The sequence below is a fragment of the Phoca vitulina genome, unplaced genomic scaffold (genome assembly GCF_004348235.1).
Source record: "Phoca vitulina isolate PV1807 unplaced genomic scaffold, GSC_HSeal_1.0 scaffold3, whole genome shotgun sequence".
Lineage (NCBI taxonomy): Eukaryota > Metazoa > Chordata > Mammalia > Carnivora > Phocidae > Phoca > Phoca vitulina.
In genome coordinates, this window is record NW_022589706.1 from 80782267 (window position 1) to 80806105 (window position 23839).

General features: G+C 35.2%; 1 protein-coding gene across 1 annotated transcript in view; it reads left to right on the forward strand.

Moving 5' to 3' along the window:
• Positions 1–23839, forward strand: part of TET2 (tet methylcytosine dioxygenase 2) — a 138786-nt gene that overhangs the window by 20996 nt on the left and 93951 nt on the right. The window contains exon 2 of the mRNA XM_032400933.1: positions 17259–17403. The gene's annotated coding sequence lies outside the window, so the exon portion shown is untranslated. The remainder of the gene's footprint in view (positions 1–17258; positions 17404–23839) is intronic.

Genomic DNA, 23839 nt, shown 5'->3' on the forward strand with positions numbered 1-23839 from the left:
GAAGGAATCTCTGAGCTTGAGAATATGACTGGAAACTTCTAAAACTAAAAAGTAAGAAGTACAGGGAAAAAATAATATCCAAAAACTGTGAGACAGTTACAAAAGATATGATATAGACATAATGGAAATATCAGAAGAAGAGAGAAAGGAATAGAAGCAATATTTGAAGCAGTAATGAGTGAAAATTTTCCCAAGTTAACAACAAACACCAAACCACAGATCCAGGAAGTTCAGGGAACACCAAGTAGGATAAATACCAAAAAACAAAAACAAAAGCAGAACAAACAATACATGTAGGCATATCATATTCCAACTTCTGATATCAAAGATAAACTCTTGAAATAAGCCAGAAGAAAACTACACCTTACCTATAGAGGAGCAAAGATAAGGATTACATTTGACCTCTCCTGGGACCCCATTACAAGCAAGAAGAGAGTGGAGGGAGAAATTTAAAGTGTTGAGAGGAAAAAACAAAACAAAAACAAAAACCTAGAATTCTGTACCCTGTGAAATTATCCTGCAAAAGTGAGGAGAAATGAAGATTTTCTCAAACAAAAATTGAGGGAATTTGTTGACAGTAACCTTCCTTACAAGAAATGTTTAAAAAAGTTCTTTAGGCAAAAAGAAAATGACATAGATCAGAAACTAGGATCAATGTAAAGAAAGGAAGAACATTGGAGAATAAGTAACTGAAGGTAAAAGAAAACATTTTATGTTTCTTCTGTTAATTCTAACAAAATATAGTTCATTCAGTGTAATAACAATGTATTATAAGTGTATAAGTGAAATAAATGACAGCAATGATACAGAGAGATAAGAGGTGGAATTAGGAATATTTTGTTATTATAAGGTACTCACACTACCCAAGAAGTGGTATAGTGTTATTTGAAAGTGAACTTGGATTAGTTATAAATGTATATTGCAGTCTCTAGGGCAACCACTAAAGAGGGTTTAAGAAGAAGTATAACTACTATGCTAAGAAAGAAGAAAAAAGGAAATATATAAAAAGCTCAATTAAAAATACAAAAGAGAGAAAAAGTATGGGAGACAAAAATAGGTACAAAGTCAACAATTAGGAAAACAGTAATGAATATGGCAGATATTAATTCAGCTGTACCAATAATCACCTTAAGTATCAGTGGTCTAATTCACCAATTAAAGAAATAATCAGAGTGGATCAAAAAACAGTACCCAACTATATATTATCTAAAAGATACCTTAAATATAAAGACATGTAGATTAAAAGTAAAGAGATGGAGGGGTGGCTAGGTGGTTCAGTTGGTTAAGCATCTGACTCGATTTCAGCTCAGGTCATGATCTTGGGGTCATGAGATCAAGCCCCAAGTCAGGCTCCACGCTCAGCATGGAATCTGCCTGGGATTCTCTCTTTCCCTCTGCCCCTTCCCCCATTCATGCTCTCGATCTCTCTATAAAATAAAACCTTGTAAAAATAAGTAAATAAATGGAGAAATATATACCATGTTAACATTAATCAAAAGGACAGTTGGGGTAGCTACATTAATTTCAAACAGAGCAGACTTCAGAGCAAAGAAAGCTATCAGACAAAAAAGGCATTGCTTAATGATAAAGAAGTCAACACTCCAAGAAGACATAACAGTCCTTAACATGCATGCGTCTAACAACAGTGTCAAAATACATGAGGCAAAAACTGATAGAACTGCAAGGAAAAATAGATGAATCCACTATTATAATTGAAGACTTAAATGCTCCTCTGTCAGAAGTGGACTGATCCAGAAGGCAGAAAATCAGTAAGAATATAGTTGAATTCAGTAGTTCCATCAATCAACTGGATATAATTGACATCTATAGACTACTTTATCCAACAATAGCAGATTACATATTCTTTTCAAGTTCCCATGGAGCATTTAACCAACATAGACCACATTTTGGGCCATAAAACACACCTTAACAAGGTTAAAAGAATAGAAATTATATAATGTCTGCTCTCAGACCACAAGGGAATTAAACCAGAAATCAGTAACAGGAAGATCATTGGAAAATCCCAAATACTTGGAGATTTAACAACATACTTGTAAATAGCACATGGGTGAAGGAAGGAATCACACATCAAATATAAAAATATTTTGAACTACTCTACTTAACACTGATTTGTAATGCAGTTCCAGTGCTACTTATGTTTTCACTGTCTGCTTACTTCATTCAATTTTTGTGAATTTCTTGCTATCAGAGGATTTCACTATTTGAGGACTTGTGACCACAGTGTTAAAGGTACAGTGAAAGTTATTATAAATCTGAAAAATTTTTGAACTAAATGAAAATGAAAATAAAACATCAAAATTTGTGTGATGCAATGAAAATAGTGCTTAGAAGGAAATTTATAGCATTGAATGCATATATTAGAAAAGATCTAAAATCAATAATTTTTTTTCTTAATTTTATTATGTTAGTCACCATACATTACCTCATTAGTTTTTGATGTAGTGTTCCATGATTCATTGTTTGCATATAACACCCAGGGCTCCATTCAGTACGTGCCCTCTTTGATACCCATTACCTAAGCTTCTAAGGAAACTAGAAAAAGAGCAAATTAAATCCAAAATAAGCAAAAAAAACCACAAAACAAAAAAACCCTAAAAATTAGAGCAGAAATCAATGAGAATAAAAACAGATAAGCAGTAAAGAAAACCAACAAAACCAAAGCTAGTTCCTTAAAAAGATCAAAAAAATCAATCAGCCTCTGGCCAGGTAACTAAGATAGAAAGAAGATAAATATTACTAATATTAGAAATGAAAGAAGGGATAGCACTACAGATCCCATGGACATTGAAAGGATAATAAAAGAACAAGTCCATGTGCAAAAATTTGGTAACTGAGATAAAAAGAACCGATTCCTTGAAAGGGCACAATCTGCCAAAACTCACACAAGAAGAATTAGGAAGTCTGTATAGGCCTATGTCTACTAAATAAATTAATCAATAATTAATAACCTCCCAAAACAGAAAGCATCAGGCCTGTGTGGGTTCACTGGTGAATTCTACCAAACAGTTAAGGAAGAAATTATATCAATTCTCTATAATCTCTTTCAGAGAACAGAAGCAGAGAGAATACTTCCTAATCATTCTGAGGCCAACATTACCCTAATGCCAAAACTAGACAAAGATATTACAAGAAAAGAAAGCTATAGAACACTATCTCTCATGAACACAGATATAAAAATCCTCAACAAAGTATTAGCAAATCAAATCCCACAATAGATTAAAAGAATCATACACTATGACCAAGCTAGATTTGTTTCAGGTATGCAAGGTTGGTCCAACATGCAAAAATCAATTAATGAATTGATCACACCAACAAGCTAGAAGAAGAAAAGCCACATCATCAAATCCATGGATGCAAAAAAAAAAAGCATTTAACAAAATCCAACACCTATTCATGATAAAACTGCTCAGCAAATTAAGAGTAGAGGGGAACTTCCTCAACCTGATAAAGAGCATCTACAGAAATCCTACAGTTGGGGTGCCTGGGTGGCTCAGTCGTTAGGTGTCTGCCTTCAGCTCAGGTCATGATCCCAGCATCCTGGGATCGAGCCCCGCATCGGGCTCCCTGCTCTGCGGGAAGCCTGCTTCTCCCTCTCCCTCTCCCCCTGCTTGTGTTCCCTCTCTCGCTGTGTCTCTCTCTGTCAAATAAATAAAATATTAATTAAAAAAAAATCCTACAGCTAACATCAACAGTTAATGGTAAGAAACTCAGATTTTTTCCACTAAGATCAAGAACAAGGCAAGGATGTCCCCCTCACTACTCCTTTTCAACATAGTAATGGAAGTCCTAGCTAATGCGATAAGCCAAGAAAAGGAAACAAAAGGTATATAGATTGGTAAAGAAGAAATAAAACTGTCATTATTCCCAGATGACATGATCAGCTATGTAGAAAACCTGAAGTAATCAACAAAAAATCTCCTGCAACTAATAAGCAATTATAGCAAGGTCGCATAGTGTGACATTAATACACAAAAGTCAATCACTTTTCCTATATATCAACAATGAGTAAGTGGAACTTGAAGTTGAAAACACATTACTATTTACATTAGTATCCCCCCAAATGAGATGCTTAGGTACAAATTTAACAAAATAGGTACAAGATCTGTATGAGGAAAACTACAGCATTCTGATGAAAAATGTCAAAAAAGGAAATAAATGAAGAGATAGTCCATGTTCGTGGATAGAAGGATGCAATATTGTCAAGATGTCAGTTCTTCCCAACTTAATCTATAGATCCAACACAATTTCAATCAAAATCTCAGCATTTGTGAATATCAACAAATGGATTCTAAAGTTTATATGGAAGAGGAAGAAAACCCAGTATCCAAACACAGTATTGAAGAAGAAGAAAGTTGGAGGATTGACAACAACTCAACTCCAAGTCTCACTATAATGTTACATCAATCAATACAGTGTGGTACTGGTGAAAGGATAGAAAAATAGATCAGTGCAACAGAATAGGGAGCCCACAAATAGATCCACATAAATATAGTCAACTGATCTTTTACAAAGGCTAAAGGCTATGCAGTGGAGCAAAGACAAACTTTAAACAAATGGTGCGGAAACAGCTGGACATCCACATGCAATAACATGGATCTAGTCACAAACCTTACACTTTTCACAAAAATTAACTCAAAAAGGGTCATAGACATAAATATAAAATGCAAAACTATAAAACTTCTAGAGATGATGACATAGGGGAAAACCTAGAGGAGCTTAGGTATGGCAATGATGTTTTAGATACAACACCAAAGACATGATTCATGAAAGTAATAATTTTTAAGCTGAACTTCCTTAAAATGAAAAATATTCTTCTCTACTAAAGTCAATGTCAAGAGAATGAGAATACAAGCCACAGACTGGGAGAAACTATTTGCAAAAGGCTCATCTGATGAAGGACTGTTATCTAAAATATACAAAGAACACTTCAAATTCTCAAAACAATTTTTAAAAAATGAGCAACCTAATTTTTAAAATGCGCAAAAGACCTGAATAGACACCTCATCAAAGGAGATAAACAGATGCAAGTAAGCATATGATAGATATTTAACATCCTATGTCATTAGGGAATTGCAAATTAAAATAACAATGATATTCTGCTACATATCTGACCCACCAAATGTTGGTAATGATGTACAGCAACAGACACCATTCATTGCTGGTGGGGATGCAAAATGGTACAGCCACTTTGGAACAAAGTTTGGCAGTTTCTCACAAAATTATATTTACCATACAATCAGCAGTTGCACTCCTTGGTATTTACCCAAAGGAGTTGAAATTTATGTCCACACAGGAATCTGTACATGGTGTTGATAGCAGCTTTCTTCATAATTGCCAAAACTACCCTTCAGTAGGTGAAGGGATAAATAAACTTCAGTAGTCAGACATTGGAATATTATTCAGCACTTAAAAAAAAAAAAAAAACAGCTACCAAGCCATAAAGAAACATGGAAGAAACTCAAATGCATATTATTAAATGAAATAAGCCATTCTATTCGGTTCCAGTTCTATGACATTCTGGAAAAGGGAAAATTATGAAGATAGCAAAAAGATTAGTGTTTTTCACAGATGAGGGGTTAGGAAGGGATGAATAGGCAGAGTATAGAGGATTTTGAGGGTAGTGAAACCATTCTGTAATATACTACAATGGTGGATACATGTCATTATACATCTGTGAAAACTCATAGAATGTACAACACCAAGAGTGAGCGCTAATGTAAACTATGGACTTTGGGTGATAGTGATGTGTCAATGTAGGTTCATCAGTTATAACAAATGTGCCACTCTGATGGGAGATGTTGATAGTGGGGGAGATTGTCTTTGTGCGTGGACAGAAGTATGTGACAACTATATACTTTTTGCTAAATTTTAGAGTGAACCTGAATCTGCTCTAAAAAATAAAGTTTATTATTTAAAAACATATAAAGCAACCTGAAAAAAACCCTAAATTTGTAAAAAGAAAATAAATTAGGCAATACATGTCTTCTCTTTCTTATGGGTAGTTGTAACGTTTCAATTCAAGTCCTCTTTTGACACTCAGTTTTCCAACCTGAGGTTAAGGAAAAATAACCTAATCTCCTTCTTAATTAACCTATAAACTTATTTACAATGAACCATTAGTACCAGTCCTTCATAAAAAGGTGAGTGGAAATGGAGGTATAGGATGTCCAGAGGCAGTTAATAGGCATAATTCAAGTGGCTTCATTCAGTGCCCGTGGTACATCAAAGGCTACCAGCCAAATTCATGTACCTCCAGACTCCATGCCTTTTCTCAGGGTGTTGAAGATGAAGGAGACTTGTTCAGTTTTATGTGAGGATCTCCCCGCCAAACAAACCTCAGAAAATGAAGGGTATGTATCTTCTTCATTTAGGAAATGACTGCTTACAATAGAAACTTATTTATAGTCAACTGTTACACTTCCATGATTTATGTCACCTCTGACCTGCTTTCTGATAAAGCATGACTTCATTCATGGCTCTGGACATGACCTGTGTACACTGACCTGGCGTAAACCTGGAGTGTTAAGTCATTTCATTGGCACTTGCTGGAGGGAAGATTGACATCCCACTATAAGAATGTCTGCAGTGTAAAGCAGCTGCATTCCTAGTGAGACCTGATTAAGTTTATCCCCACTATTTAGGCTCTGCAGTATTACTCACCTTCTCACAAGGTTTTTTAATGGCTATTTTTTTTTTTTTTGGTCTATGTTCTTTTTTCTATTATTATTATGTTATGTTAATCACCATACATTACATCATTAGTTTTTGATGTAGTGTTCCATGATTCATTGTTTGCGTATAACATCCAGTGCTCCATGCAGAACGTGCCCTCTTTAATACCCATCACCAGGCTAACCCATCCTCCCACCCCCCTCCCCTCTAGAACCCTCAGTTTGTTTCCCAGAGTCCATAGTCTCTCATGGTTCGAAGGAGAGCGGTTTTTAGCATGCAGCATTATCTGGTTTTTAATGGCCACTGAGCTAAAATAACATGCGTATATGTATGGTTGTTCATTTGTTTCCCTCCTCTTCTTTTACTGGTTCATTCTTAGAGGTTAGAGTAGTTGTGCCTTTCTGGACAGCTGACAATTGACCCTTCTTAGAAATGACACTTTCACATCTCCAAGTATAAGGAGTTAGATGCTCCAATTTTCGTTTACCTTCTCATCTACTCAGAACCAATGAACAATCAAGACATTCAGTAATGATTTTCATGGCCTGTGGACCTGTGTCAACTCGGCACACAGGGCTTGTCTCAGACATTTTTCTCTGAAGGCTAAGTCATGGCTCTTTTTTTCCCCAAACTCCACTTTGCTCAGTGATGATTTAAAAATGGTGATTTTATTCTTTCAGTATTAAAAATGTTGCCCCACATTCCAAAACCTCCATCATTAATACATAGAGGAAAATACAAATTTTGACATACCTGCTTTTTTTCTGCTCTTATAGATTCATAAATATAAAATATATGCACACATGTCCTATAATTATTAAGCTCTTTTAAAATACATAGTTTCTTTGTTTTACTAGGGAGCTAAGTTATGTTTATTGCAGAGCTTATTTCCTGCATTCTGGAATATGACACCCAAAAAAGAAAAACCTTTCTGAAATATTAATATGCTCTATCATTTACCTCACTCTGTTCCATTATCATAAACAGCATTTCACATTCTAATTGATATTGTCCCCTTATCAATCTTTATAATTCAGATCCTCATATTTATTATTCTATGTTAAAGTTGCTTCCCCTATGTCCTGTCCTACTTTAATAATCATTCCTTGTTTGCCTCTATAAAAGTTAAGTTCAAAAGTAAAATCTTCTTCTATAAATTATTATAATGCCCCTATCTGTTTCTACCTAGAATATTTTAAAGCCCTTAACAAAGTTTCCGTTATTGAGCCCCCTCTCCAAACTATGATCTCTATACTCTTTGGTTAAGTCTTTTGTTATTTTTTGGAGTGTGTGTGTATCTCTTGTCTGTGTGGTCAAGATTTGTAAGCTCTCAATTTAATTAGACTTAATATGCTTTTATAGGAGGTTTTTTCCCTGGGAATTTCTTGATGACTTTTACCTTGTCATGTGATGAAAAATGTGTGTTAGAGCACCAAGTGTAGCACGGTGCTTTTCTACTTGCACTCTTCTGTTTTAGATGAACTGGTAGTAGACAACCAACTATTCTATTTTGGTTTCTACAACACAGAGGTTGCTAGGTGATTTTAATCCCTTTCAAAAAGAGGACAATAAACAACAACAAATTCCTGTTCTTTATATTGATGTATTCCACCTAGGAGATCTATCAAATAAAAAATGATTTAAAACACTTTCTAAATGTGCAGTTCCTTATAGACCACCCCCTACATCTCTGTAACATTGCAGCAGATGTTTTTTAATTATGCTGCTATTTCTTCCATATTATGATTTTGTTTGTTCCTAAGAGATCAACTACTAAATAGCAATAGTTGAACACCAACTCCAGGAAATTTAAAACATGAATATCCAACTTATTATGAACACGCTAATTTGGTAAAAAACTACTGTGTCAAAATTTTATTATTTAAATACCTGTTTGGATTTCTCATCCATTTATATGATTCTCCAGTCTTAAGTGTGATTATAGCTTTTTATTCTAAGGTCTTATTTGTTTAGGGTGAAATATATTTAAATTGTGTCATCCTGGTCATTACTTGAAGGTCTAACCTCGTATTTTCATTTTTAAATAACTTAAATAATGTCATAAAATATTTTTATAATTTTTATGTTTCATTTTGAAAATAAAAAAAAAAAAAAACTTTCGTCTTTAAGTTTTCATTCCTTCCCCTGAACTTCCCTCATGATGTTGCTCACTAGCTACTGCCAAAATTAATAGTTAACATTTTCTCTAGTAACAAGTAGTAGATTTGCAAAGACTTAAACAATTGCTTAATGCTTTTTAAATCTGTATTTAAGAATTCTACAAACAGAGCTGATATGCAGCAGGTACACATGATTGCGGCTATGCTGATGTTTACTGAAATATTTCCAAGGTAGCCAGAGAGTTCTTCCCTAAGAATACTGTGGCCCCCTCTGCATGACTCCCTGGACCTCCCCACAGTCTTATAACTAAAATAGTAATATATGGCCTGTAGGTGGCCTCTAGACCCTCCTCCAGCCCTGTGACCCGTATTCTGACATTACATGCCAACTGTTAAATATTTTTGTTACCACTCATGTCCATGGCAAGAGAATCATCATTTATTTGTCTTAACTTGATGTTTACTAGACTGTTTTTAAGAATATCTTATGATAGAAGTTTTTTATATCGTCTTCCTGACACTTCAGTTTTGCAAAATGCCTAATTTGCTTTTAATGGTCCTGGTAAGCATAACTTCAGAGTTTTCCTATATGTTCTGAAATCTTTTCAATGTAATATTCCACTTTAAGGAACAGAATAAAATTAGAACCTTTGGGAAATTTGTGGAATTCTTCATTCTCCTTTCTTTGCCTTTTTATTAGAAATAAAATTTAAGGAAATTTCCTTGTTTAAACTTTTAGAACACAAAATGTAGACAGTATTATAACTGAAACAATATTGCTTTTTACAAATAGTAAAAAATCAAATGTCGGCAATTTTATATATAGTATAAAATTTTATACAGCTTGCCAACTCATCAAGCATTAGAATTTTTCTCATTGATCCTTTGCTGTTTGTATTGATGTTATTAATGTAATGGCTTTAAACCTTAACTCATATAGCCCATAAGACATATAGCATTTTTACATGAAGATATTCTTTGGGCTTTTGAATAATTTATGTAATAATTAATGATTTAAAAATTTATTCTTTTACTTCCCATCTGTCCTAAATAAATAGGAAGATGGAGTTAGTATACATGTGATAATTTTCCTAAAGAGTAAGGAGAATGGACTCATTGAAAAAGTATCTAGGTTAATGTTGTAGAGTTGAAACAGTTTTTTAAAAACCACTTATACGCAAATAATGAATCATGGAACACTACATCAAAAACTAATGATGTAATGTATGGTGATTAACATAACACAATAAAATAAATAAATAAATAAATAAATAAAATAAATAGAAAAAAACAAAAAACAAACAGTCCCCTCTCTTCCTCCTTCTGGATGTCATTCCTGGAGCCCTATTATATTTCATGAAGTCCTTTGTATTCATTATATTAAATCTCTATAACAACAACAAAAAAAACTTACAGTCTACCAAGTTATTGATCCTCAATCTATGGCTGTTATAAATGGATATAATTAGCAGTTGACTCTGAATGAACCATGGTAGTAGCTTCATTACTCTGAAAACTTCATTATGTTACTTTATAACATGAAATTGCCAAATCTAAAGGAATAGAATATACATTGTATATCTTAGAATAGAATGTACATGTAAAAATTTCTTTGGAATCAATAATGAGCATTGTGACTATTGCTTACAGCTACATATTACAATTTAAGAAGTATTTATTATTAAGTTTTAATATAAGTGTTTTTAAATTGGGATAATTCTACCAATATAATTTTGCTCATTTTTACACCTTATTCATTTTTGCAATAACCCTTTTTTTTATATTTGTATTTGTTCCGCCCTTATCAAATTAAACAGTATCTAAGCCATAGAATCATAAAGCCCAAACCTGATTTGGAACAGAGATAATACAATTTAATATTTTATAGCCTTCTCTAGTCCTCAGTTTCCTTAAGTGACTGGCTCAAGATCATGAAGCTATGGAGAATTAATGTCAGAATTAGAACCTGAGATGGATCTATACTTTGGTTATATCTTCCACCTGCCTACTTCCATAATTTGTTTATGGGTTTGTGAGAGTTACGGGGGAGAAGTTTCTTTTGAGATTCAGCTTAATATCCAGCTCCCAGTAGAATTATTGTCCTGCAGCGAACCATATAAATACAGTTGCCAATTCCCAAAGTCCCTTGTGTAAAGAAAAAAGGAAATGACAGATGAACCATTAAATAAGTACACACTCTTTTCTTTACCTCTTTCCTCTCTTCCACTACATGGAATTTCTAGACACAATCCTCAAAATGCTTAAGACACTAGGAATGGCAATTCTGTTACAGAAAATTGTACTTCCTGTTTTAGTGGATGAAGAATAAGCCATATCTTCTGCTGGCTTTTTAGAATTAAGATATTGGGCACACCTCTATTAGTTTATAATAGCCTGTTCTCTGACCAAAGGGGTCAAGTATTAGCAAGTATCAGAATATCATAGAAATGTTTTCATTTCAGATGTAAGAATTTGTATGTGGTTTTTTTTTTTTTCTGATTTTTATTCAGTGTTTTTTCTAATGTGGGTTCTCTATCTTGGTTTTTAAAAATATTGATTCCATCATAACTTTTTGTTTGTTTCTGGAAGGTATATAAATTGATCTGATAATGTACATAGAATGCCAAGTGAATTTATACCTGTCCCTCTACATTCCTGTGTTTGATTCTTAAATAATTTTTTTGTGCAGTGGAAATGCTGTGCCAGACAATTTCCAACTGCTGCCTATACTTCAACTTTGTTTGGCAGTTTTAGTTCTATAAAGACTGTTGATTAGAAACAACCTTGTTTGGTGTATATTTGTTTTTAGCTTAGTGGAATTTGTTCCGTAAATGCTTACTGAATTTTTCCTTGGAGTCACCACTTTGTCTCTGTTAGGAAGTGCAGGGAGTAAATATGCATGAGGACTTCCTTTAGTTTTCTTCTTAGAATTTTAACTGCTGTAGTGATTTTTTAAAAGCATTAATAGAATAGCCGTTGCTGCCAAGAAGCCGACATTCTGAAATAGCACTTCCCTTTGGGCACCATACAGTTGGGATCATTTACTTGCAGAAAAAGTGTATGGGAGTGGCTATGGGGAGGGAGGAGGGAGGAGGGAGGAGGAAAACCATTTTATGGGCATATCCTGCTGAGGTCAGTAACCTGCTGTTCAGTGAACTCCGGTCTGACCCCATTTAGACCTGGAGGAGGATCACATAGAGCAGGGAAGCAGCTGAGGCAGCCTCACAACAGAAGGAAGCACCTATTGCTGGAAGCTTTGAAGAGACATACAAGGAGGATGGACAAGTAGCACAAAAAGGAAAGGAAGGACTAGATCCAGCATGATAAACATAGTTTGTGATGAAAGTATTAATGACTTCTGATCAGTGATTGAAAGGATGTATTTAAGAATGTATTTAAGGCCCCAGAGAAAGATTTCTATATAGGATGCGTAGCTTATATTGATATATACTTGTTTATAAGTAGAGTAACTGGTTTACAGGGAAAAGTTTTATTTTGATTTTGAGATAAAGTATCTGCTTCTAGGGTTTGAAAAATAGAATAGTTTACCTTTCACCAAAATGAAATGTTTTCTTCATTGAATCTCTTACAAGCTGGTGATGTTGTGAAGCGTGGTCAGTAAGAGCACAGGCTCCAGAGACCTGCCACCTACAAAGTGTGTCCTAAGGGACAAGACTGGGAATGTGAGAGTAGTTTGAAGATTAAATGACTAAGCATGCATTCGATAAATTGTAACAATTTTTATTGTCATTGTTTTTTCATCTACGTTCTGGAAAATATAGAAAGTAGATACTATCTTTTAAAAACACAGTGAGTAGTTGATGAAGATTAAATATACCAGAATAGACTTTAATTTAGGAAACAAAGAAAAATCTGTCTTGGAACCACATTATCCTTAGCAAGATTCCAACTTTGACCTTGAGGTTTATTTCATTCAATTAAAAATGTAGATATGTGTGTGGGAGTGAGAACATTTAAATGTATTCATTGGCTTTCCCTCTTAGATTATTTTTCTCTATAGCTCTTATTTTAACCTCTGTCTTCAGCAGTTACCCTTCATGTTTATTCTGTTTTGCCTTCTGGGTGGATTTTTTTTTTTGGGGGGGGGGTATAATCTCAGCGTATTAGGTCAGAGGGAAAACTCAGCGTGTAAGCCGACAGTGTTGCATTTTCTTTGAGAATATTTACCACAGCATCCTAAATAGTATTAAACTTTTCTTTCAGAACAGGTAACCAAGTATGTGAGTCATCACTGCATTGATTTCTGAGTGTTACTATTTTGGATATTTTCCAAAACTGAACAAAGCCAGAATCGTTGACCATTGAGGAACTGCATTGTAACAATAGACTTGTGGTCTCTTATGGGTGTACATTCTAATTGTTGGTTTTTTGTTTTTTGTTTTTTTATTTTTTAAGGGGGCTGTTTGGGGCATAGAAAACTGGAACTTCATGTTCTCCTTGATAGTTTGCCAGCTGGTTTCCAGCCAACCAGATAACTGCTTGTAGCGACATTCATTTCTGTAGGCCTCTTGATCTTGTGCCAGCCCTTAGAGGGCAATACCACTAAGCCTGCTCACACCATGCTGAACCAAGGGCACTGCTGTCCCGAATGACTCAAAGTATAGATAAAAATCTGATACCACCTCAAGGGACTTACAGCTCAAGTTCTGATAAAACTCTGAGTGTAAAGAATATATTATTTTACTATTTAAGTTTTGTATTAGTATTTTAAACAGAAAACAGGAAGGCAAATATATAGTTCTGTTGCTCTGTATTCCTCAGTGTTTGGCCCATAAATAAACCCAGCCTTAAGGAATCTAAACATGTACAGACAGTGGCCCTCTTCTAGTCTTACCAATGCCTCTTTGACCCTTTCTAAAAACACAAGATATTTTATTGTCTCCAACCCTGACCTCCTATCTGATAATTATTTATTTGGATTACATTGGTTCTCAAATACATCATGGCAACAATTTATTTTGTCGCTTCAGATTTCTTTCTAGAATTATCTCTGATTAATGCCATTATTTTCCTTTGCAGCCAAGCTCAAAGTTTTACTTTTATAATCGAGTCTTTCTTTTTCTCCCTATATCTACAATGCTACGAATATCCACTCCTTTCCCAATCAGTAATATTTCCCTGCTTGATCATTTTATTTCCTCTACCACCCTCTTGTTCAGACTCATCACTTTATATCTGAACTACTGCAATAAGCCAGGACCTTGTATGTAATAATTTAGAACAGCTAAATCTTCTACTACTCCATACCTGTGAGAATGGCTTTTTTAAAAAAACGTCAGGCAATAACAAGTGTTGGTGAGGATGAAGAAAAATTGGAACCCTCATACATTGCTGATGGGAATGTAAAATGACACAGCCATTCACTTTGCAGAACAATTTAGCAGTTCCTTGAAAGGGTAAATATAGAATTATCATATGACTCAGCAATTCCACTCCCCAGAGAATTAAAAAGGTATGTCCACACAAAACTTAAAAACAGTGAAAGCCATGTTCAAAGCAGCATTATTCACAATAGTCTAAAGGTTGAAGCAATGCAACAGATGAATAGACAAACAAAATGTGGTATATACGTGTAATGGAATACTATTCAGCCTTTAAAAGGGAGGAAATTCTGATGTGTGCTACCACATGGACAGATCTTGAAGACGTTAGGCTAAGTGAAATAAGCCAGTCACAAAAGGACAGATATTATATGATTCTGCTTATATGAGGTACCTAGAATTGTCAGATTCATAGAGACTGAAAATAGAATTGTATTTGCCAGGGGCTTGGGAGAGGGGAGATTGGGGAGTTATTGATTAATGGGGATAGAGTTTGAGTTTGGGAAGATAAAAAATTTCTAAATATGGGTGGTGATGATGATTGCCCAACAATAAGACTGCTTAATGCATAGAGCTATACATTTAAAATATGGTTAAAATGCTAAATTTTTGTTGCACATATTTTACCACAATATAAAAAGAGTTGTAGATGAATGTTCATAGCAGCATTGTTTATAATAGCTAAAAAGTAGAAATAACTCAAATATCCATCATGAATAAAGTATGGTATATCTACACAGTGAAATATTACTTGGCCATAAAAAGGAATGAAGTACTGATTCACAATAAAACATATATGAACCTTGAAAACACTATGCTACGTGAAAGAAACCAGACACAAAAAAGTCAAATTTTACATGATTTCATTTATTTGAAATATCCAGAATGAGCACATACATAGAAATAGAAGCGTGATTAGCTGGAGGAGGGATGAATGAGGACTGACTCCTATTGACTAATGGATTTATTTTGGGAGTGATTAAATTGTTCTGGAATTTGATAGTGACGGTAACACAACTTTTGTGCAATGGCACAACTTTTTGGCTGAAACCCACAGAATTAAATACTTTAAAATAATTAATTTTATGGAATGTGAATTATATCTCAATTTTTAAAAACCTTAAGTGTTAATATATAACTCTTGTAATGTTGTGTTCTAAAGAAACAGCATGTTGTCTGGTCTTGGCTTACTATTTCTAGCTGTGGAATTTTGAGAAAATTAAGTGACCTCCCTTCTTACTCTGTAAAGTAGGGATAACAATAACTACCTAACCAGATGTTTGTGTTAAATGAGATAACATATGTAATGCATCAAGCACAGTGTCTGGCATTTACTAAGAACCCAGTAAATTTACTAAGACCCCTTGGGACATGAGCATTCAACAGCTCTCAGTACTATCCCAGGTACTATTTCCAGATATTACAGAAAATGACCCAACTTCTTTAGCCATTTATCACTAGTCTGTACATTCTAGCTCAAATCTGCCTCTCCAAACTCTTCTAATGCTCCTTTACAGAAATCCGTCAGTCAGGATGGGCTGTTTAGTCTCCCTCAGTTTGCTGCGCATATTCTAACAGCTATGTCTTTGAAAATGCTTTCTCCCTGTTCCTGTCTTTCTCTGACTTTCATCCTGCTCTTAGAACTCAGAAGACTTTCTTCATGCATTCAGCTTTCTCCCTCATTTCAGTTCATGGTCATCTCTACTTTTGGAGCACCCAAGATTCTCACTCCATCTTTGACTAATGAAGCCTTACTTTGGTTATATTTTTAAAAATATGTGTCTTATCATGGATGGAACTGGAGGGGATTATGCTAAGTGAAGTAAGTCAAGCAGAGAAAGATAATTATCATATGGTTTCACTCATACGTGGAACATAAAGAATAGGGCAGAGGACCACAGGGGAAGGGAGGGAAACTGAATGGGAAGAAATCAGAGAGGGAGACAAACCATGAGAGACTCTGGACTCTGGGAACCAAATTGAGGGTCACAGAAAGGGGGGGGAAGGGGGAATGGGGTAACCGGGTAACTGGGTAATGGGTATTAAGGAGGGCATGTATGGTGATGAGCGCTGGGTGTTATATGCAATTAATGAATCATTGGACAATAATCGGCATAAACTTCCAAAGCAAAGCCTAGGCATAGAAATGTATTGTGGACCCATAGGAGATTTCAGGAGTAACACAAATGAGAAATGGGAGATGGTTGTATCTCATTCTAATGTAATTTTTGAAAGTACTGACTGAGGCTGACCAAACTCTGCAGTTTGCTAGCATGTCAAATGTATTATCTGCCTTGTTCAGTTTGGTGGTTAAGAAGCATTTTCAAGTGGACCCATCTTAATTGCATGTATAGTGATTACTATACTAAGAAGGGTCAGCAGAATGGGAATTAAACAATAATAATAATAATTAAAAAGTATGTGTCTTGTTAGGTGATCAGATTAAAATTTGTATTCAATCTCTTGAGCTAAATTAAAGTCCCTGAGCACAGGGACTACGTGTTACAATGTTCTACCTTTACCATCACACTTAGCACATTGCCTTGGTACAGTATATTCTGAATAAACATTTGCTATTTATAAGTTAAGTTAGTGCTGCATCTCAACAAGTTCAAGGCCTTAAATTAATGATTCTCAATCCTGGCTGCACCCTAGAATTACTTGGGGAATAAGGCTTCATTTTTAGCCCAACAAATCAGAATCTCTGAGCATTAGCCCCCAGCTTCCCGCCCAGGTGATACTATTACAACCAAGGCTGAGAACCATTGGATTCAACAGATGAAGTGATATAACCCAGTGGGTACCAAGACTAACTGATAATCACAGTCAAGATGTGAGGATTGCTGATTAGGCAGAGATGCTTTGGGCATTGCAAAGTTTTCTCTACAAATACTAGTATTATATTATGGTGCATTTGGGAGTTTTCATTGCTTTGAGAATGATCCTCCAACCCTGAATTTTTTAACAGCCAGTGGTCTAGTTGGACATACCAAATTATGGGCATCTATAACCTTTTAAACTTTACATGATAGTTTTCATACCAGATGTACATCTTTTTCCTTTTTGCTAACTTAAAAATATTCAAACTCTGTGTCTTTTCCAGGCTAGCCAACATCATCATCAAACCCTCTCAAGATTGTCCACTTGCCCTTGCTCCTGTTGAGTTACCACACTTGGAAGCAGGAGATGGGCTCAGCAGCAGCCAACAGGTCATGATCCAGGAGGAGCAGTAAGGGATAGAGCTGCTGGTAAGAAGTTGGGTACAGTTGGTGCTTGGTTTCTGAGAAGTAGAAATTTATTCCTAATTTAATGGTCAATCTCTCTTCTGACTTTCAACTTGAAATTACTCTGTACTCTCTCAAATATCTTAATTATCTATGCTTAGGACACGTGGGTTAGATTTTAAGATCTATGAATGTCCTGGAGTTTTGTGCTAACCTGTATGGATGATGGATTTGTATCTACATTGTTTTCTGGAGAAAAGGAAGATTTTCATCAGATTCTCAAATGTCTTTGAAATTTTTTAAAAAAGATAAGAGCCATGCAAATATAACTATAAGCATGGGAAAATGTGGTATCTGTAACCACTTGTCACAGTATTTCTCCTCTCCATTATTACCTCACTTGTGGCCACTTTGTCTTATTTGTTGAGGATGAAAAAAAAAAGTGATTACTTGTGGTTATTTGCTGATCAGAAAAGTGAGCACCTCCTGAGCCTAGGCAGCCAGTTTTCATGATAATTTGGCCCCATAGAACCATCAGAGAACTAAAGTACACAACGACCAGTTTCAGGAAAGCCTATGTAATTTTTTCACATGATTTTTCTGAAAATATAAATAGAGGTACTGACAGGGAGATACGAAGTACTTTTTTCATCTACAGTTGATATTAATAAAGATCAGTTTGTTCTGAATGCCCTTCACTGACAGGCTAATAAGTGTCCCAACCCAAGGGTTATTTATCAGACCATTAACATTTATATAGATGAACAGAAATGGGGAACTGATAACTGATATTTTTTCCCAAAATATTCAAGATGGACACCAGAATGAATTCCATGTATACCTTTGCCTGTACTTTCAGTCAGTTAAAATTATGGGGGCATCGTTAGAAAGAAAATGGAGGTTAGATTAAAAAAAGAAGAATGAGTGTTGTTTTTTTTTTTCCTTCTGTAACTCTTTTGCAGGTAGTTCAGCTTCAGTTTCACTGAATCTTGTTTATGCATTCAGCATAACAAATCTTCTAAAAGGCCCATGTAGCTGTAATCTCTGCCCTCACTCTAGATGCCTGAGGATATAAGTATCTGCTCTGCCACTTGATACTTCTTAGAGACTGACCTGGTGCTGAGAAATCCTTCCCATTGTGTCCTCAATTAAACTCCCATGATTCCTAGATGTTGCCATTTTCCAGACATAAGGCAACTACGTCTGCCTAGATTACCTCTCTACCCTGGGAATTTTAAGTCACTCTGTAAGGGAAAGAGAACTCAGCACTACTAACTCTCAGAATGAAAATTTTCCCCTTGCATGCTAATATTTTTAGAGTATTCATTGTCACTGAAAATAGACTTCCTCTTTCCCCTCAAAGGCTGGGCTGGAAAATCTTAGGTAATTATGAATAAAGCATTCTTTGCTTTTCCCCTCCTCCCGTAATGGATGCTTTACCTCTCACTGTGAGGACTGTGGCTGCTCTTTCTGTACTTGACCTTTATATGAGAACTGAGATGCATTTTTAAAATGGAAGTTTTACAATAACATTAAATTTTTCTCTTCTTGGAGATGAAGTGTAGGTAAGGAAGGAAGTGCAAAGTTTGGGGGAAAATGTAAGAGAAATTACTAAGAAAAGAAGAAATTAAAGTATTAGCTATTTGTGAGAGAGAGAGAGAGATTGATTTCACGAGTAACTCCCAGAGGAGTTCTTCCTTCATATCCGAAAAAGAGTATTATTTTGTATTTAGCTTTTTACAGTTGGATAAGCTCAGCCTAGGAGATATTTAGAATTTAGTGATAAATAAACCTAGGACTTATTTTTAGTAATATTTATTAGCTTTGTGTTCTTGGGGAAATTATTTAACCTCTTCAAGCCTTGTTTTATCTGGCAAGGAGGAAAATAGGTCATAAATAACAATAATGGGATTATATACATATATGGATATATGTACATGTATGGATAATATGTACAGGGCCTGGCACAATTAAATTCAAAATTATATTAGTATTTGTTTATTATTACTATTTTTACTATTGTTAATGTTGCTTTCAGTTTTTAAATAATAAATGCAATCAAAGAGTATTTCTTGAGTTCCTATCCAGTACCAGGCGCTCTTTAGGAACCAGGGTGCATTACTGAGCAGAAAGGTGAAAGTCCCTGTACTTGTTCAGCTTAGAATCTAGAGTGGCGGACAGATTAAACAAGATAAATAAATAAAAATGTATAGTGCATTAAATACCAAGAAGTGCTAAGCATAAGAAATTTAAGACAGAAAAAGAAAATTGGAGGGATGGTGAGGTAGTAATTAAAGATGGAGTAGTCAAGAAAGACCTCATGAGAAGATTAATTTTGAGTAAAAACCTAAAAAAAAAGTATATAAATAGACCATAAAGTCATATGGGGAAGAACAGGTAGGGGAGAATACCACAAAGACCTAGAGTAGTAAAAAGTTTTCACAGAATGATTCAAACAGAATCAGAGGATCTTATACAGCTAAATCATCTACCATCTGTAAATATGTACACATATACCCAAATAAGTGATACAGATAAGAGCTTTGGAAGTTCAAGGAATAGCAAGGTCCATCCAGACTAAAACAGTTAGAGGAGGACTTCGCAAAGGAAGGTGGCAGATGGTGGCCTGGATTTGAAGGATAGGAAGAAATTGGATAGTTGGCAAAAGAGTACAGACTTTCAGTTATAAGATGAATAACGTCTGAGAATCAAATATATAACATGGTGTCTATAGTTGATAACACCATATTGTATAATGGAAATTTGCTGAGAGAGTGGAAGCGTTCTCATACACACAAAGAGTGGTAAACATGTGAGGTGATTAATATGTTCATTAACTTGATGGGGAGGAATCCTTTCATGATTTATATGTATAGCAAATCATCACATTGTGCACTTTAAATATCTTACAGCTTTGTTGGTCAGTTGTACCTCAATAACACTGAAAGAAAACCTCCAAAGAAAAAGTTCTAATTAAAGTTATTTTTGTATATCACAGTTCCATAGCCTTCACACTTTCAACCATAAAAACAATAGCAACAACAACAACAAAACAAACAGGGAATGACATCCTAGTGGAGAAGTGGAAGAGAAACAGCATGAGATGGAGTGAAATAAGGATGTTGGTGTTGAGGGCAGGTGGGCGAGACAGAGGACAAGGAGGGAGGCAAAGGGAGGCTACCTTGCATAGGGATGGCAAGTGGTGGGAGCGAAGATAGAAAAGCAGGTGAGGCCAAATTTTGTAAAGCTCTTAGGCCAGGCTAAAGATGATTACATGCCATCATACAAATACTGAGGAACAATGGAAGCAGGTGAGTAACCAGATGCATTCAGGTCATTAGCAATACTATTATTTTGACAAGTTTAGGAGAGTATGGAGTTGGAGGAAGTGGTTGAGTGATTCAGGAGTGAGGCTGAGAACATGGATTATGATATTAGAGGTAAGACTGAAAAAGGAAGATAGATTTGATAGGGAAAATCCTGAGGATTTGATCACTAATTGCAAATAGAGGATAAGAAGAATCAAAGTTTTCTTTTCAGGTTTTAAATGACCAATTAAGTGTTGGCATTAAAGGAAATAGAGAAGTAGGGGCATATTGTGAGTTTGAACTCATGGTGAAGGAGGTGAGACAATCTAGGGTAGGTATCCTTAAGACTACTAAGGATAAAGTTCATGCAATGTTTGACAGGCTGAATTGAGTTGCTAAGAGAAATTTTTCACTGTGCATTGAAATCTAAATATTAACCTAGTGCAAAAATTGTATGAGAATATGCCTATCAAAATGTTATATTTTTACACCAGGGAATCATAAAAGTATTGCTCAAAAATGGGCCATTAGACATCACCCTGGTCCAATTGGCTAATTTTAAGGCAGACTAAAGGGTACCCAGACCTAATGCATGACTTCCTAAAGGTCATGTCATTAGCTATTGGCAAAACCTGGACTAGCCCCCTCAATAAGTGTCTTTATTGAGACCTACTACCTCTCCATGTCATCTATAAGAAGTGTTAGTGATTTGTATTTTGCTGTCTTATTTGTGGAGAAAAGAGTTAGAAGGTTTGGATTTGCCCATTAGAACTCTCTTGTAGCCATTCTTCTAATTATTATGGATAGTTTCACCCTTCCTCGTGAAACAGACCTTACTCATTTACAAGCTTCACTCTTCTTGCCCTAGTCATTTTCTCCCACCTATGGTCATTGTTGATGTATCCTGATTAAAAAATAAGTCATCATTCTATTTCCTCAATAGTTTGAGACAGAACAGTTATTTCTAATATTGTATTTTTTCTGTTTATCTTTCGGAAGAAAAATGGCTTTTCTTATCTCAAATTTAAATCACCACGTAGTCTTTAAAATGAAGACTCCAAATGTCCTTTCTTTGCAGACCAGTCTTATAAACTAAAGTCCATCATCATTATTCTAACAAACCCAATTGATTTATCCTTTGAGTCACAGGACTTTAAAACAAAAGTAGATCCTAGAGATCATCTAACGCAGTGCTCTTCAAACTATTATTCTCCAACCCATCTGTTACTAAGTGTTTTCTTCTTTTTAATAAAATGTAATTATCTAGCAATGTGCAGAAGTGTATTTAAAAGAGGAAAATGTTTACTTTTTTTATTTACAATAGTGCTACAAATCTTTCTTTATGTTTCTTTACTCTCTCCATTACACATGCCACATTATGATACAAGTCATGGCTGAACTGTATGAAAGCTGTATCTTGTGTATATTTTAAGGCCCAGATTGGTCTCATTGTCTCTATGTCCCAAGAGACTGAATTATAGAAGACTATTGACATTCTCATGGGATTCTGCTGAGAGCTTTGGCAATCCCTGAATTCACAAATAGCACTGTAGCATTTTTTTTTTTTTTTGCATTAATGCCTATCCACATGTGACCTGTACTATGAGTTTAGAACAAGTAAGCCATGCTAAAATAGACTACACACTATGAAAGTTATTTTCACCATTCTTGTTTCAGTTTCCCATCAAAGGGTGAAGTATCAGTTGTCTCCATTGATCTCATAGGATATTTTAAGCAGAAATGAAAGTCTTGGTGAAAACACTTGGTATTCTGAAAGAAAGTTGCAGTGCAAATGAGGGCATTAGAAATGTTTACCCATCTTTACAGATGTTAATCTGACCAAAGCTTTTTCTCAAAATGTGAAATAATGCAATCAATGTAGTCTCCCCTTATGGGGGAGGGGGGTGGAGGGATGTTCCAAGATGCTCAGTGGATGCCTGAAACTGTGGATAGTGCCAAACCCTATATATACTCTGTTTTTTTCCCATACATACATAGCTGTGATAAAGTTTAATTTATAGACACAGGAAGAGGTTAACAACAATAACTAAAAATAGAACAATTATAACAATATACTGTAATAAAAATTACATGAATGTGCCCCCTTTTCCCTCTCCTCTCCCTCAAAATACCTCTTTTTTTATAATGATGTGAGAAGATAAAATGCCTACATGATGAAATGAAGTGAGGTGAATGGCATAGGCAATGTGACATAGCACCTTCTGACCATGTGTCAGAAAGATTCTGGATGGTAGATGACCACGGATAACCAAAACTGCAGAAAGCAAAACCAAATGGGGCCAGGGCAGCAACTATTGTAGTGTGTTATCTTGGCTTTTTTAATGTTGAGAAGATTGGGAGAATAATTAATGGGTTTCTTGGATAATCTGTGACCATATAGTTAAAGTTGTATATGTGTATTGCACTTTTGTAATTCTTAAAGGCATGTACAATCCTTGAATTTTGCTAGGAGTCTTAGAGGGACTTTAAGGAAAAAAACCTTGGCCATCTTCTCAAGATCTTGAATCCTCCTCCATACTTAGACGTGTGCACACTCACATGCTTCCTTAAATCCTTCTAGCCAGCCTGTTTCCTACTTTATTTAGAATATTGAACTCATTGGGCAAGAACTTCTACTTTTCTTTTCCACTCATACCCTCAAATCCAGCTGATCCATATTGCCTCTCTTCAGAATTTTTTTGTTTTTCCATGAATTAATTATTTTTTAATTGTTCCCTCTGCTATTCTTTTCTTTTTCCTGATGGTCAATTTAAAGTGTCCCAGTGTGCTTATTCTTAAATGCAAATCTAACCATGTATTCTCCTTCTTAATACCCTTTAATGGTTACCCATTGTTAAACTTTGCTAAAGCAATAGAAGCTTCCTCCTCCCCACCCCACAAACTTTTTACAATTAAAATGGAGTTCATCTGGTCAATGCAGAAATAGATGCAATGTTGGGAGTCTTAGGGTCACCTGCTAACCCCTCTTTAACCAGTGTGGCCCTGAACAGCTCTGTGAACCATTGACATCTAAAGTACTCAGTTTGGAAAACCATTGACCCAACGAAAATACTGTGTGCTTGATAGCTCTATCTGGCTCTTAATTACTCTTCAACCTCCAGGTCACCATACTGTCCCTCAGATTCCATGAG